This window comes from Delphinapterus leucas, chromosome 8 (genome assembly GCF_059928025.1).
Source record: "Delphinapterus leucas isolate spDelLeu-1000000601 "Yukka" chromosome 8, BTC_Dleu_Yukka2, whole genome shotgun sequence".
Lineage (NCBI taxonomy): Eukaryota > Metazoa > Chordata > Mammalia > Artiodactyla > Monodontidae > Delphinapterus > Delphinapterus leucas.
In genome coordinates this window covers 45,047,406-45,062,135 of record NC_143136.1, presented here as the reverse complement: position 1 = coordinate 45,062,135, position 14,730 = coordinate 45,047,406, and the positions used below count along the sequence as shown (strand labels likewise).

The following is a 14,730-nucleotide window of genomic DNA, read 5'->3' as shown; positions in this document are numbered from 1 at the left end:
TCTGGTCTTTCATTTATATGCACATATTGCCTTTTTTATTCAAAAGAAATTCTTAAAAAAATGTGGAACTTGGGTGTTCTGCTTTTTACAAAATATTTTATTTTAAGCCAAATACACTTGCTTTTCTTGTTTATGTTTTGTGCATAAGAAGACAGGTGGTTCACACTAATTTCATTACCACATATTTACATCCTTCTAATTTTTTCCTATTAAGAGAGGCTAAGCAAGGGCTCTAGAGACAGACTGGATACAAATACTGGTTCTGCCATTTGCTAAGTATATAATTTTGGATGAATTATTTAATATCAGTGTATCTCAGTTTTCTTGTCTACACAATGACAGTAACTGTATAGGTTATTAACTTTATAGGTTAGCTGTGAGAAATAAATCAGATAATCCAGTAAAAGTACTTTGCTGGCATATAGGAGGTTCTCTATAAATATTAGCCATTTTTATCAATATATTTATTACTAACTGGAAAATATTCAAATTAATTGAGTGAAAATAAAAAGCACACACACACAAAAACAATGACATAGGATATCCATTTGCAATTAAATTACCCTTTAACAAAGCTTAGTGTCACAGAATTTAAGTTTACTGCATTGTATAGAACATTGTACTTATTGGCCACTGGGGAGGCATGCAGGAAATAGAGACCCAAAAGAACTTTGTGAAAATATGAAGCAGAGGTATATAACGTAATACCGTGCTAAATTAAAAAAGACAAACTCTTGCACACAATTTATTTCATGCTCACAGTGGAAAATGCATGTAAAACCATCTGGGTATCCATAAGCATGAATCTAATATAGAATTATAGTGCATTTCAGTCAAAAATCTCTGTTGTCCCAAGGTTTTTCTGATAACTTTTAAAACCACTGTTAAAACTTAGTCAACATTTATGGTCCTTTAGGAACTATTTTTTGGACTAATGAATTAATCTGTTGCATCATTTGAAATTCTTAATTTATTTTCAAAGCAATGAATATGAATAGCTTAGCTCTTTCTAGAGTATTTGCAACCACATCATAAAATGATTAAAGGAAATATGCAGATAACTTATTTCAGCTATGACCAAAGTTATTCACAAACAGTAATCAATTTTCATATTTTCAAGTGCTAACATTATATCTTTTAATAAATGAATGACTAAAGAAATAAGTTCAAAGTAATAAAATCCATTATCAAAATGTGTTGGAAATTGCCAATTTTAATTTCAATCTCACCTTAATTTTTAAGCTATGCTTCTAAAAACATGGATTTAATGCTTTTTAAGATATATTTCTTCTAAAGTACTGTGTTTTTTGGTAACTATGTATTTCACAAATAAAATGAAGAGGTGGTAGACTCCATCACTGAGATAATTCCATCTCAGACACTACTAATAGCTGACTATGTTCAGAAATATCCAAGACCATCAAAAAAGCATATATTGCTAAAATCTAAAAAATTAGTGCATATTTCCTGCCACAAATTATAATCTTATCCTTGCACTTCTCCTTAGTCTAAAATCAAGTTCGTCCCCCTGCTTAAGCTCCACAAGAAAATGCACTCCTTGAGGTCTTAGAAGAAAATTTCAGTACAAAAAAAGTTCGGTAATTAAACATGATTGACCCAGCTCTGACCTCTAGCCATGTAACTAGGAAAACTGCTTGAAAGTTAGTTTAGCCTGGATTACTTATATATTAAAAGCCACTTGTACATGATGTTATTCCAATACAAGATGCCAAAAAAAGCTATTAATTTGTGAATACAGCTTCTAAAGTGTGGGAAATTCATGAATGATGATGCAAGATCTTAACATTATTCAAAGAGCCATAGACAAGTCATCACAAAAGTGAGAAAGATGGAGCTATAATTTATAGGGGTTGAAGAAACTGGATCACTTCCTGTAAACTCAAAGAGAAAAGAATTATAATTAGTTTGCCTATTTCAAGCCAAATATCTATTGAACATGTATTAATTTGTCTTGTCTGTGCTGGCCAAGTTCTTCCCCAGCAAAAAATACACATCTGAAAGCTTGTTAATGGCTATACCATAGGAGGATGTTTTAAGATTACGCTAAATTTTCAAGAAAATGGTACAGTGTTTCAACCATTTTTAGGTTATTTGCTTCAAGTAAGCATTCAAACTCCATCTCTGTAAAAGGTTCTTATAAAGTTTTATTTAGTTAAAAACACAAATAATTTTAGGAAATGCATGATAAGAAGAAACTGAAAAGTTTTTAAATCCTTTGCCTTGAGCCTGGAAAGTGTAAGAATAAGGATGAGGTGGAGGGGAATGTTTATATCACTCAAAACATAGCTACAGCTGTTTTGTATCAAAGGAAAGGTTTTTGAAATGTGCTAAAAGCCAAGTTCAAAATACCTAAAAAGAGGTTCACCACACATGGAAAGGGATATCCACCTTCTCCAGTATTCTAAGCTATTATGTTACTTGATATTGGTTAAATGTGACCATTATCTAACATTTTAACTGAAAAGTATAAGATTTTTTCTACCTTTGAAAAGTCCAAAATCCTCCATCAACTCAGCAGCTGTGCATGATTAACAATGTAAACAGGCTCAAGAGACTGATTCCATTTCCAGGTCCTCTGCTTATGAATCACCTACCCAGAGACATAATTTTAATGGAAACAGAATCTCTTTCTAAAGCAACAAATAAATTAACTTGCAGGAATACTACAGCAACACTACACTTCTTTACTGACACTACTGTACTGAACAAAGGCAGGCTCCATTTTCTTTTGCTTTAAGACATATAGTGAGGAAATGAGAGTTTCTCTGTTTTTCATTTTCTGGGAAAAGAAAAATATTATAGTTGCCTTTCCAATAATAGCAACTTAAACTCCAAATCTTGTTATGGCAGCTTAAAGATCTTTCACTGAGGATGGACACAGTATTTTGGATGGTGAAAGTAGAGTGTGTTACTTAAGGCTATTCAAACCAAGATTGGGTTGACTGGTTCTGTTTACCTGGCCACCCTTGACCCAGATTCATGTGCTTAATTTACAGATCAAGATGCAATCCACTCTAATGTCTGGGATTGTAAAAAGATGTGCTATATTATTTAGCCAATTATTTAGCACAAGGGACTCATTTCAAGTGAGAATGCCAATATTCTTTCTGAGTGAAGGACAAAGGTAAGTGAATACAAATCTGAGTAAAAATAATAGTAATACTTATCTGAAATAAGAGGCTATAGCTGAAGCTGAAGCTAAAGGAAAATTAATTCAATCTCACAGACATTCACATGCTGCCCATTGTATAAACTATAGTGCCTGGACATGTACACAGTTTTGCTTTTTGCCTCTCAGATGGTGTGATGTCAAAAGAAAGTACATAGCATTGCTATGTAAATAGATTTGACATACTTCATTCAAATCTGACTCTTAAAAAACATGTGTGACTATCAAAACATCAAGTTGTATACCTTAAATATGTACACTTTATTTGTCAATTATACCTCAAAGAAGCTGTTTTTTAAAAAAAATTCTGTGGTTATTAATTCTTAATACTGGTCTGAAGAACACAGGATATAAATCATAAAAAGGAAAGCAACCCAGAGTATAAAATTCAGTGACCATTGTGACTTTTAATAGTCATTCTTTAAATTGGAATATAATATAAATGTATCTAGTCACACTGTACATCTCAAATTTACACAATGTTATATGTTAATTATATCTCAAAATAAATAGGAATTTTTATATCAATAAAGATATTGGAATATAATAAAAATTAAAATACTATGATTCAGATATACTAATTTATCTTTTTACCATTAGCCTTACTTTAAATCATCTTTCTAAACACTGGATAGAAGCGATACAAGACACAATCACCACCTCTACTATTCCCTTGACCTCAGGTAGACCCACAGTGGAATATAGTGATGAAAGGCACTCCATATAAATCCAGACACAATCATTTAACCGCATTATCCTGAGTTATCCAGGAATATTTGTAAATCTATCAGATTTTTTTTTTTTTTTTTTTTTTTTTTTGCGGTACGCGGGCTTCTCACTGTTGTGGCCTCTCCTGTTGCAGAGCACAGGCTCCTGACGCGCAGGCTCAGCGGCCATAGCTCACGGGCCCAGCCACTCTGCGGCATTTGGGATCTTCCCAGACCGGGGCACGAACCTGTGTCCCCTGCATTGGCAGGCGGACTCTCAACCACTGCGCCACCAGGGAAGCCCTATCAGATGTTTTGATGTAATGAACTGGATTGTTTATTCAACTGGTCCTCTTGACTTTGGTTGTAGAAGCCCAGCTTGGAAACAGTCAAAGGAAAGTGAAATAACTGAGGGTGTCCATGGTCTGAGTATTTACAAGTTTAATTTTTATGACTACAGTCCTTCACTTGAAAATCAGCATGAATCCATTCTCTTATTTGAAGTTGTGCTTATAAAATTTTCACTTCATGGCATTTATTCTCATTTAGTGAAACTTCTTTCTGAAAGTCACGAGTATTTCCTTTTTCATCAGAAAATTACTCACAAAATGACACAGGATAGATTCTGCTCACAGAATTATAGAAATACCCTTACATTTTATTGATTTTTTATATATCCACTCAATGCCAAGACATATGCCCTAGTCAATCAGAAATGCAAGTCTAATTGCTCAATTAGCACTGTTCATCTTATAATATTGTGTAAGGGGTTAGTGAAACAAGGAAATTATCTTTAGTTTCTCCTTAATACTTTGAGAAGATCTGGAAATGAGAGTTAGATTCTACTTCTAATTTGGAGGCATAGTGGGAAACCTTAAGTAAATGGGAAAATTCAGATTAAAACTACCACTTAATTCCTTTAAAAACTATTCACTTCAGGGCTTCCCTGGTGGCGCAGTGGTTGAGCGTCCGCCTGCCGATGCAGGGGACACAGATTCATGCCCCAGCCCGGGAAGATCCCTCATGCCGCGGAGGGGCTGGGCCCGTGAGCCATGGCCGCTGAGCCTGTGTGTTCGGAGCCTGTGCTCCGCAACGGGAGAGGCCACAACAGTGAGAGGCTCGCATACTGCAAAAAAAAAAAAAAAAACTATTCACTTCACCCTAAAAATAGAATTGTTTTAATGTTAAAATAAAAATACAATCTTTATAACAACCCTTTATAAGATAATTTATTTATGACTAAATTATTAGACAATTATTTTTTCAAGTGACTTCCATAAGTGAAATTACTGAAGCTTTACTATTATTTATGACCTCTCAAACAGACTAGAAAACTTAAAGAATGTCATAATAGTTTTCTATTCAATCCCTAACCATAGTTTGATGGAAACTTTAAGATGGAAAATAGAGCACTTAGAATCTATTTATTTTAGAATTATAATTCAGGATAAGAAAAAGAGTGGGCTCAATATCAGTCATTAAATGTAAGAGAGCAATATGAATGCTTCTCTCTTAAATTAGAAGTATGTTTTATTCTGATCCAATAGAAAAATAGTATATATAAAATACTTTCAGGGCAAACTTCCAATATCCACATACACCCCAACAAATAACATATATTCCAACAAATAACATCATTTCTTTCCATGTAACTAAGACTATAGTGGCAGGACCAAAAGATGTATATATGAGAATAAAACAAATACTAAAACCAGAAGTAGGAAAATTTATTTTTATAAGATAGAAAAATAGCATTAGGTACTGAAAAAACAGAGCTCCTGAAACACTTCCACCAATGATTCTAAAAGCTAGCTAGACAAAATAACATAGAATATATTTTTTGAATGCAAGTTTCTCCACATGCATTTTGAATTTGGTTTTGTGAGGAAAATACTACAGATAATTAAGTTATTTCTGTTACATTTAATATATACTAGAGCTATCATTTAGCCATCTAAGTTGACCATTAATAAAGGCCAAATTATCAATTAATTACCAACACAGCATTATAATTATACATATGTATTATAATTATACAAATGCATAATACACATTTTTCACTAAAGCTTTGCTTCTTAATCTAGAAGCTAAATACCTATGGCCTTGAACAGTTAAATATAATGACAAATTCAAGGACACTTTTATGTTTATTTAACAAGACAAAAATATGTGAATATACATGGAACTGCATAAATTTTTAGTCACTGATATATTTTACTGATACATGTAGAAGGTAACTCACTAACTTAAGAACATCAGCTGTTATGATACCTATTAAGTTTTTACTATGAAGGAAAAAAGGTCACGTATTATCACCTTGAAATAACATGAATCAAAACTTTTTCATAAATCAAAACATATATCAAAACTTTAAAACTATAATCTCTAATTTTTAATTAAAAAAAGATTTTGTATTTATATTTCCAAACCTTTAGACAAAACTAAATCTGGTCTCACCCTTTCTTTCAATTCTTTTTTTTGCGGGGGGTAGGCCGGAGCACAAGGTAGTGCGGGCACTTTTGCTGGGCATTTTCTTTTTTGTTTTTTTGTTTGACAGCGCCATGCAGCTTGTGGGGTCTTAGTTCCCCAGCCAAGGATTGAACCCAGGCCCCCAGCAGTGGAAGCATGGAGTCTTAACCACTGGACTGCCAGGGAATTTCCCTTTCTATCAATTCTTTCTCGCTACCTAGTTACTCCTTCCATGTATCTGTAAGAAAATTAAACTAGAGTCCTTATGTTCCACAAACCCATCACACTAGTGCTAATCCATTCTGCTGCCTCAAAAACTTGTTGTTCCCTTCACGGCCTAGAGAAATTCCCCTCTATCATTCAACACTTACCTCCGATAACTTCTCTTCTATAAAGTTTTCTTTAGTTCCTCTAGATTATGGGTTGGCTGTCCTGCACTGTCAGAAATTTTTAATTTGTGCTTCTTTCCTAAGTTACATTGAAAGTTCCTTAAGATGAGGATCTTTCTTAATCCTTTCTGAGCATAGCACAGAACCTGAGGTAGGCCCTTAACAAATATCTTTGAAAAGAGAAAAAGGGGGGAGGGGGAAAGAAGAAGATATAAAGAAAAAGAAAGTAGTTAATAACTAATAATAACTCTACCTTTTTTGGGAAAACTATTGGAAGCACAAATTCTGTGTGGTTAGAACTCTATAAACTATCATCAACATAAATCAGATATTAGAATACTTTCAAATACAGTATTTAAATATCTGATACCTGAGAAGGTACATAGGCGTTACATAAAAATCTGCCTTTATTACTGCTAATCTTTAGGAAAATAAAAGTTGTTATTATTAAATGATAATATCAGTGAGATTTAGTTTGGTTTTAAGAAAACTTGTATCATCAGAGTGAACAGCTTGCTAATTAAAGAATAAACAAAGCTTATAGGGAAGGAAAGAAAATCATATGGTTATCAAGGAAGGATTTTAAAGCAAAATCCAACATTTCTTTGGGCAACTGTTTCCCAGTAATAAACTGCTACTCACTAATGGGGTCAAAGATACTAGATGGCTCTCCAGAGGCCCTTTTCTATTCAAAGGGCTTTCAAAATAAAATGGGGATGGAATAAGAGGCTAGGGAACTGTTCCTTTATGCACCAAATGCATTCTCAGAGTACTAACATCTGTTTCAGTTTACATACTTTAAGTATGACTTTACACATGGAAATTAAACTTAGGCAACATGCTTAAGAAGCCTGTCTGCAAAAGAACTACACATACCATTAACAGCTGGAATTTGATTAGGTCCACATTCTACACAACATAATAATCTGTGAGCCACCAATGACCCCCATCTCAAAACCCAAATGTCAAAGAACAGCTTCTAATGCTCATGAAATTTTTAGAGTATAGAGGGATAAGACAGTGAAGGAAGAGGAATCTGATTCCAAAACAATATATAGGAGTTCTAGAACTTAAAGACATCTTTTGTAAAAACAGACAAGATGCAAAGATCTTTTTAAATGTTTCTACACTAAGAAATTCTCATTCTATAACGCTCTACTAAGTTTAATTATTAGTTAGATATTTAAGAATGTTTTTCAATGTGCTAATACGATAATTATAATTTCTGGTAGACTGAAGTACAATATAACACAAAACCTACAAAAATAATGATGCACCTTTGGTGCCACCATGTGGTATATCTGTATTTTTGCAGTCGTAGTTTTTTTTAAATAATGGTTTTCATACCTAGTTCTGAAGTCGTCATCATCAGCTCAGATGTCTGGCATGCAAATACTATTAAATACTTTAGGAATATAGGGTCTGTTCCCAGATAATTTACATACTAATAAATCATCAACCAGTAAATGGTAATTAGGAACCCACAATGCAGGAAACATTGCATTTTGATACCTTGAAGACCAATATATCATCTTGCCCTCAAAGAGCATACATCTATAAACACGAAAACACAGACAAATCAATACTAACAGGAGACAACTCAAGCTATTATACAATTAAATCGCAATAAGTGGTAAAGAAAAGTTTAAGTGCTCTGACTGGAAACTAGGAAGGTAAATGAGAATGTTCATGGAAGAGAATTGAGAAGGTTTGAAGCTCTTGGAAAGGATTTAGATATTCAGAATGAAAATAAGAGGGCATTTCAGGTAGAAGCAACATTAAATAAAGGTAAAGATCTAGAATCATCATGGAATGCTAGGTGGACCACACCCACAGTGAGGTTCACAGAGGTGAGAAAAATAAGCTAGATAAGAAAAAGTTAGGACAATTTGTGTCAGCCCTTCATTGCCAGATCCAGAAGCCTAGATTTTAGCCTATGGGTCATAGGGAATCATTGATTCAAAATATCATGCTTTTATTTCCCACTGTAGATATAATCTCTCTGCCACATGAATGTCTATGAGTTTATACAAAAATAATTTATTTCCCAAATTGGGAATAATCTAACAGCTCAGATCCTTTAATCCCTCACTCTGAGTAGGTAATAATTTGAGGTTACAGAGCCCTGAAATCAAAGTCAACCAGTAAATCACCCCAGAGGGAAAAAATTAATAAATAAATATTAAAAAGGAGGATGACTGGGCCCAAGGAGATGTGAAACCTTCTTCCTAATATTTTACTGAGATCTGTTCTGAGAGGAGGGGTGTGCGTTGCAGGGGAGGAAAAGAATTTTAACAAAGAAGAAAGGAGAAGAAATTTAGGCTCATAGGCCCCTTTCAAAGCAAAGTGTAATGTAGTGTGTATTGGGGAGGACCAGAGGCAGGCAAAGGAATGAAGGACTAGGACAATTGCTAGGTGACACTTAGATGTCCAGGTAAAAATAAAAACTCCAGCGGTGGGTCACTTTGATTCAAATTGTTCATGTAAAAATCAAAAGAAAAAATAGAAAATTTTTTATATTATATATTATTGGATGCTACACTGATTTGTTCTTTAAAACGCAATTACAGAGCACCATGAAGAGTAAAAGATCTCCAGGCAGGGAGATTCAAATCTCCTGAATCTTCACATGTGAGAAATCACGGGGAAAACTTGGGGTCTTTGTTTATGCTGTCCATTCTGCCTGGAATGTCCTTTTCAGAATCTCTTTACATGGCTTACTTCTATTCATCCTTTAAGAATTAGGTAATCATCACCTCCTTCAAAAATGCAGGCCAGGTTAGGGGGCCTTCTGTAAACCCACATCACCATGTATATACCTAATCAATTTGCACTTGTTTACACCATAACATAACGATCACTTTTGTGTCCATATTCCTCAATATAAGATCCTCTCTGATGTACCATGTACCATGTCTTAACTCATCTTTATATCCCCAGGAACCAGGACATTGTCTTATAGTAACTATTCAATGTTTGTTGACTTAGGAAGCAAAATGTGTTATTAAAAAGATAAAATTACACACCTATCAGAATGGCCAAAATCCAGAACACTGACAACAAAAAATTCTGGCAAGGATGTGGAGCAACAGGAATTCTCATACATTGCTGGTATGGTTGCAAATTAGTATAGCCCCTTTCGAAACAATTTGGAGGTTTCTTACAAAATTAAACATACTCTTACCATACAATCCAGTAATAGCACTCCCTGGTATTTACCCAAAGCAGTTGGAAACTTAACATCTACACAGAAACCTATACATGGATGTAATAGCAGCTTTATTCATAACTGCCAAAACTTCAATGCAAACAAGATGTCACATCCTCATCAAGTGAATGAATAAATAAACTGTGGTATATCCAGATAATGGAATATTATTATTCAGCACTAAAAAGAAATGAGCTATCATGCCATGAAAAGACATGAAGGAAACTTACACGAATATCACTAAGTGAAAGAAGCCAATCTGAAAAGGCTACATATTGTATGATTGCAACTATATAACATCCTAGAAAAGGCAAAACTAGGGATGGAGACAATAAGAAAATCAGTGGTTTCCAGGAGTGGGAGTTGAAGAGGAAAAATGAATAGTCAGAGCACAGAGGATTTTTAGGGCAGTGAAAATATTCTGTATGATATTATAATGCTGGATATATGTCATTATATGTTTGTTCAAGCCCATAGAATGTACAACACTAAGAGTGAACCCTTAGGTAAGCTAGGACCTTGCGTGATTATGATGTGACAATGTAGGTTCATCCTTGGTAAATATCTTCCCATCTACACTGTGAGAACCTGGCAGGGTTCCTGGAGATAAAACATATGAAAGTGTGGGGACACTCATGCAGCTAGGCCCCCTTGGAATTTTTAACTATCAAAGTTGTCCACACTGAGCCTCCAATAATTTGTCAATTATAGCTTAAGTTTTCTTTCCCAAGTACTGCTCCAGCAATGACACTCTGCACTTGGGCATCTGCTCTGATATGCTGTGATTCTATCTGCCTGTCTCCAGTTTGGGGAGTAGGGGCAGTGCTTTTCCTTGTGACCTCAATTATTTGATGGACCTAAGAATTGTTAATTTTCAGTTGTTTTTTTCTTTCTTTTTTCTTGTTGTGAGTGTGAGAGTAATGATTTCCAAGTTCCATACAAGCTAGACCAGAATTGTGACTACTGTGATAGACCAGAAGGGACCCTATATGACTTTTGACACTAGACCACAAGACACTCTCTGAGGAATGTCAGCCACCACGTAAAAATTCCAACTACCCTGGGCTTCCCTGGTGGCGCAGTGGTTGAGAGTCCGCCTGCCGATGCAGGGGACACGGGTTCGTGCCCCGGTCCGGGAAGATCCCACATGCCGCAGAGCGGCTGGGCCCGTGAGCCATGGCCGCTGAGCATGCGCGTCCGGAGCCCGTGCTCCGCAACGGGACAGGCCACAACAGTGAGAGGCCCGCGTACCAAAAAAAAAAAAAAAACAATTCCAACTACCCTAAGACTGCTATGTCAGAGACGCCAGGTTTCGGTGCCCTGGTTGATAACCCCAAGTAAGCTTGCAGCAAACAGTCAGCATCGACTTCCGACCATAAGTGCGCCATTTTGGATGTCCAGTCAAGACAAGCCTTCAGATGAATGCAGTCCAGCCTACATGAAAAATCCCATACAACCATCTCAACTGACACAGAAAAGTCACTTGACAAAATACAACATCCTTTCACGATTAAAACACTCAGAAAACTAGGAAGAGAAGGGAATTTCCTCAACATGATAAAGGGGACATATGAAAAATTCACAGCTAACATCATACTTAATAGTGAAAGATTGAACACTCTCCTCCCAAGATCAGGAATAAGACGAGTATGCCTGCTTTTACCACTGCTATTCACCAGTGTACTGGAAGTTCTACCCAGATCAATTAGGCAAAAAAACAAAAAAGAAAAGAAAGAAATAAAAGGCATCCAAATTGGAAAAGAAGAAGAAGTATCTATTCACAGCTGACATGATCTGACATATAAAAAACCCTAAAGAATACAAAACAGAAAACTATTAGAGCTAGTAAATGAATTCAGCAAAGTTGCAGGATACAAGATCAACACACAAAGATCAGTTTTATATCTAGCCACTAATAATTGTGGGGATGGGGGGAGAAGTAAATACTTAATGGTAAACGATTTCCTTTGGGGTGATGAAAATGTCCTGGAACTAGATAGCGTGGTGGTTGCACAACATTGTGAATGTACTAAATGTCACTAATAAAAAAATTTGTTATGTGTTTTTCACCACAATTTAAAAAAAAAACAAAAAACTGATGTCCAGGTTACATTGCAGACCAATTACGTCAGAATTTCTGAAGATAGGACCGGACCAGGTTTCATTATTTTCTAAAGCACACCAGGTGGTTCCTATGTGTAGCTAACGTTAACTACAGCTTTATATATATTAAGGAGAATTTAGTAAAAGGTTGGTATGAATAGCTAGAATATCCTTGGGGATACAACTAGCATAAAATATTTATTAAGGCCAGGTACTTAAAAGTATAGTGTTTTGTATGAGTTGATTTTTATGTTGGTAGGACTTGCGAGTCTACTTAATGGCTTATTTTGCACAGTTGTCATTAAATTGTGGAACTTTTTTTAGCTTTATGAAGCTATGCCTTATTGCCTAGCCTCTCAGATTGAAATCTGAAAGTTCAATAACAATTTTTAATTTTTGAGTTATCATTTTAATAATCTGAGAAAAAAATTACCACCAAAGAAAACCGTAAGTTCTCTTTTGCAGTGTTACTTCCCAATTATATTACACCCTCAATCTGTACAAAACAAAATAATACTATCCATGTTTCCAGTCTTCACGAACACCCTCCTTCTCCCTTCCTAGCTTACCATTGACCAGAAGCCTTACCAATAACAAAATAATCAATTAACATATATTTTTATTAAATGTATATCTACATACGTTTTATGCATTCCTGACATACCTAACTTTCTCTTAATTTTTTCGATATTTTTAGGCAATTCAGTGCATCTGTGAATTTTTTCAAATTGTCACAAACCTCCAAAAAATTTTCCAACATATTTATTGAAAAACGTCTGCATATAAGTGGACCCACAGTTCAAACCTGTGTTGTTCAAGAGTCAACTGTATAAAACTCTTCATATAAAACATAGGAGAATATTTTCATAAACTTGGAATACATAAAGTGTTTTTAGATACAATAACAAAAGCACGATCCATAAAAGAAAAAAAGTGATAACTGTACTTCATCAAAATTTGAGACTTCAGTTCTGTGAAAAACACTATTAGAAGAATGAAAAGACAAGCCACAATCTAGGAGAAAATATTTATAATTCACATATCTGACAAAGGAATTGTGTCCAAAATATATAAAGAAATCTCCAACTCAACAATAAGAAAACAACCAACCAAGAAAACAATGGATAAAATATTTGAAGACATTGCACCAAAGAAGATATACAGATAGGAAATGAACACATGAAAAGATGCCCAACACTGTTAGTCATTAGTGAAATAAAAATTAAAACAATGAAATCCCACTATAAACTTATTACAGTGGGTAAAATTAAAAATACTGACAACACCAAGTGCTGACAAGGGTGTGAAGCAACTAAAACTTTCAAAATTTACTGATTAGAATGCAAAATGGTACAAAGCTGGAAAAACAGTCTGGCAGTCTCTTAAAAATTTAAACATATTATTTGACCCAGCAATCCCACTTATTGGTATTTATCCTAGAGAAATGAAAGCTTATGTTCCCACAAAAACCTACAAATTACTGTTTAAACAGTATTATTCATAAGTTCCAAAACTGGGGAAAAAAACTAAACATCCTTCAACAAATAAACAAATTGCGGAATATCCATATAACAGAATACCACCCAGCAATAAAAACGAGAAAACCAATGATCTATACAACATGAATTTCAAATACATTACGCTAAGTGAAAGAAGCTAGATTCAAAAGGTTACATACTATATAATACCATTTATACAACTTTCTGGAAAAGGCAAACTATAGGGACAGAGAACAGATTAGTAGTTGCCCAGTGTGATAGTTAATTTTATGTGTCAACTTAACTGGGTCACAGGGTGCCCAGATATTTGGCTAACTATTATTTCTAGGTTTGTCTGTAAAGGTATTTTCGGATGAGATTAGCATTGGAATCTGTGGACTCAATAAGGACTCAGTAAAGCAAATTGCTCTCCCCAGTGTGGGTGGGCATCATTCAGGGCCCATTAATAGCCTAAGTAGAACAAAAGGAAGAGGAATAGAGAATTCGTTGCTTCTCTACCTGACTGCTCAGCTGGTACGTCATTCTTCTGTACTTAGACTGGATTTACACCATCAGCTCCCCTGGTTCTCAGGCCTTCAGACTTAGACTGAATTACACCACAGGCTTTCCAGGGTGTCCAACTTGCAGACTGCACATTGTAGGACTTTTCAGCCTCCATAATTGAGTGCACCAATTCCTTTTAATAAACAAACAAATAAATAAATTCTATTGGTTATGTTTTTCTGGAGAACTGTGACTAACAGACTTTGGTCCCAAGAAAGGGGTGCTGCTGTAACTAACAAATACCTAAAAATATGGAAGCAGCCTTGGAACTGGATAAAGGTAGAGGCTGGAAAAGTTTTAAAGTATGTGCTACGAAAAGTCAGTACTTTCATGAAGGGACTTTTAAAGACGATTCTGGTGAGGACGCAGAAAGAAAAGAGGAGAGCTGAAGAGAACCGAAGACCTGTCAAAGATGCTCAACTCAATAAATGAACCAAACTTCCCTTGCTCTCTTCTACGAAATGCTTAGGGAAGTATCTGAAACCATGTACAGAGAGTATCTAGCCACCTCTATCACCCTCAGTATTCTATTACTTCTTTCCAGTCCTCCAAACACTTTAGAAAATTTTGCTTTTATTTTAGTGTTTGCAGGCCAATCAACAAAGACTGTTGTATGATATAT

The 14,730-nt window shown here is 35.0% G+C and overlaps 1 long non-coding RNA gene across 1 annotated transcript in view; it reads right to left on the bottom strand.

Annotated features, from left to right (window-relative positions):
• LOC149748549 (uncharacterized) overlaps positions 1–14,730 on the bottom strand; it is a 42,149-nt gene that overhangs the window by 25,195 nt on the left and 2,224 nt on the right. The window contains exon 2 of the long non-coding RNA XR_016394096.1: positions 2,504–14,241. This is a non-coding gene — a long non-coding RNA (uncharacterized LOC149748549). The remainder of the gene's footprint in view (positions 1–2,503; positions 14,242–14,730) is intronic.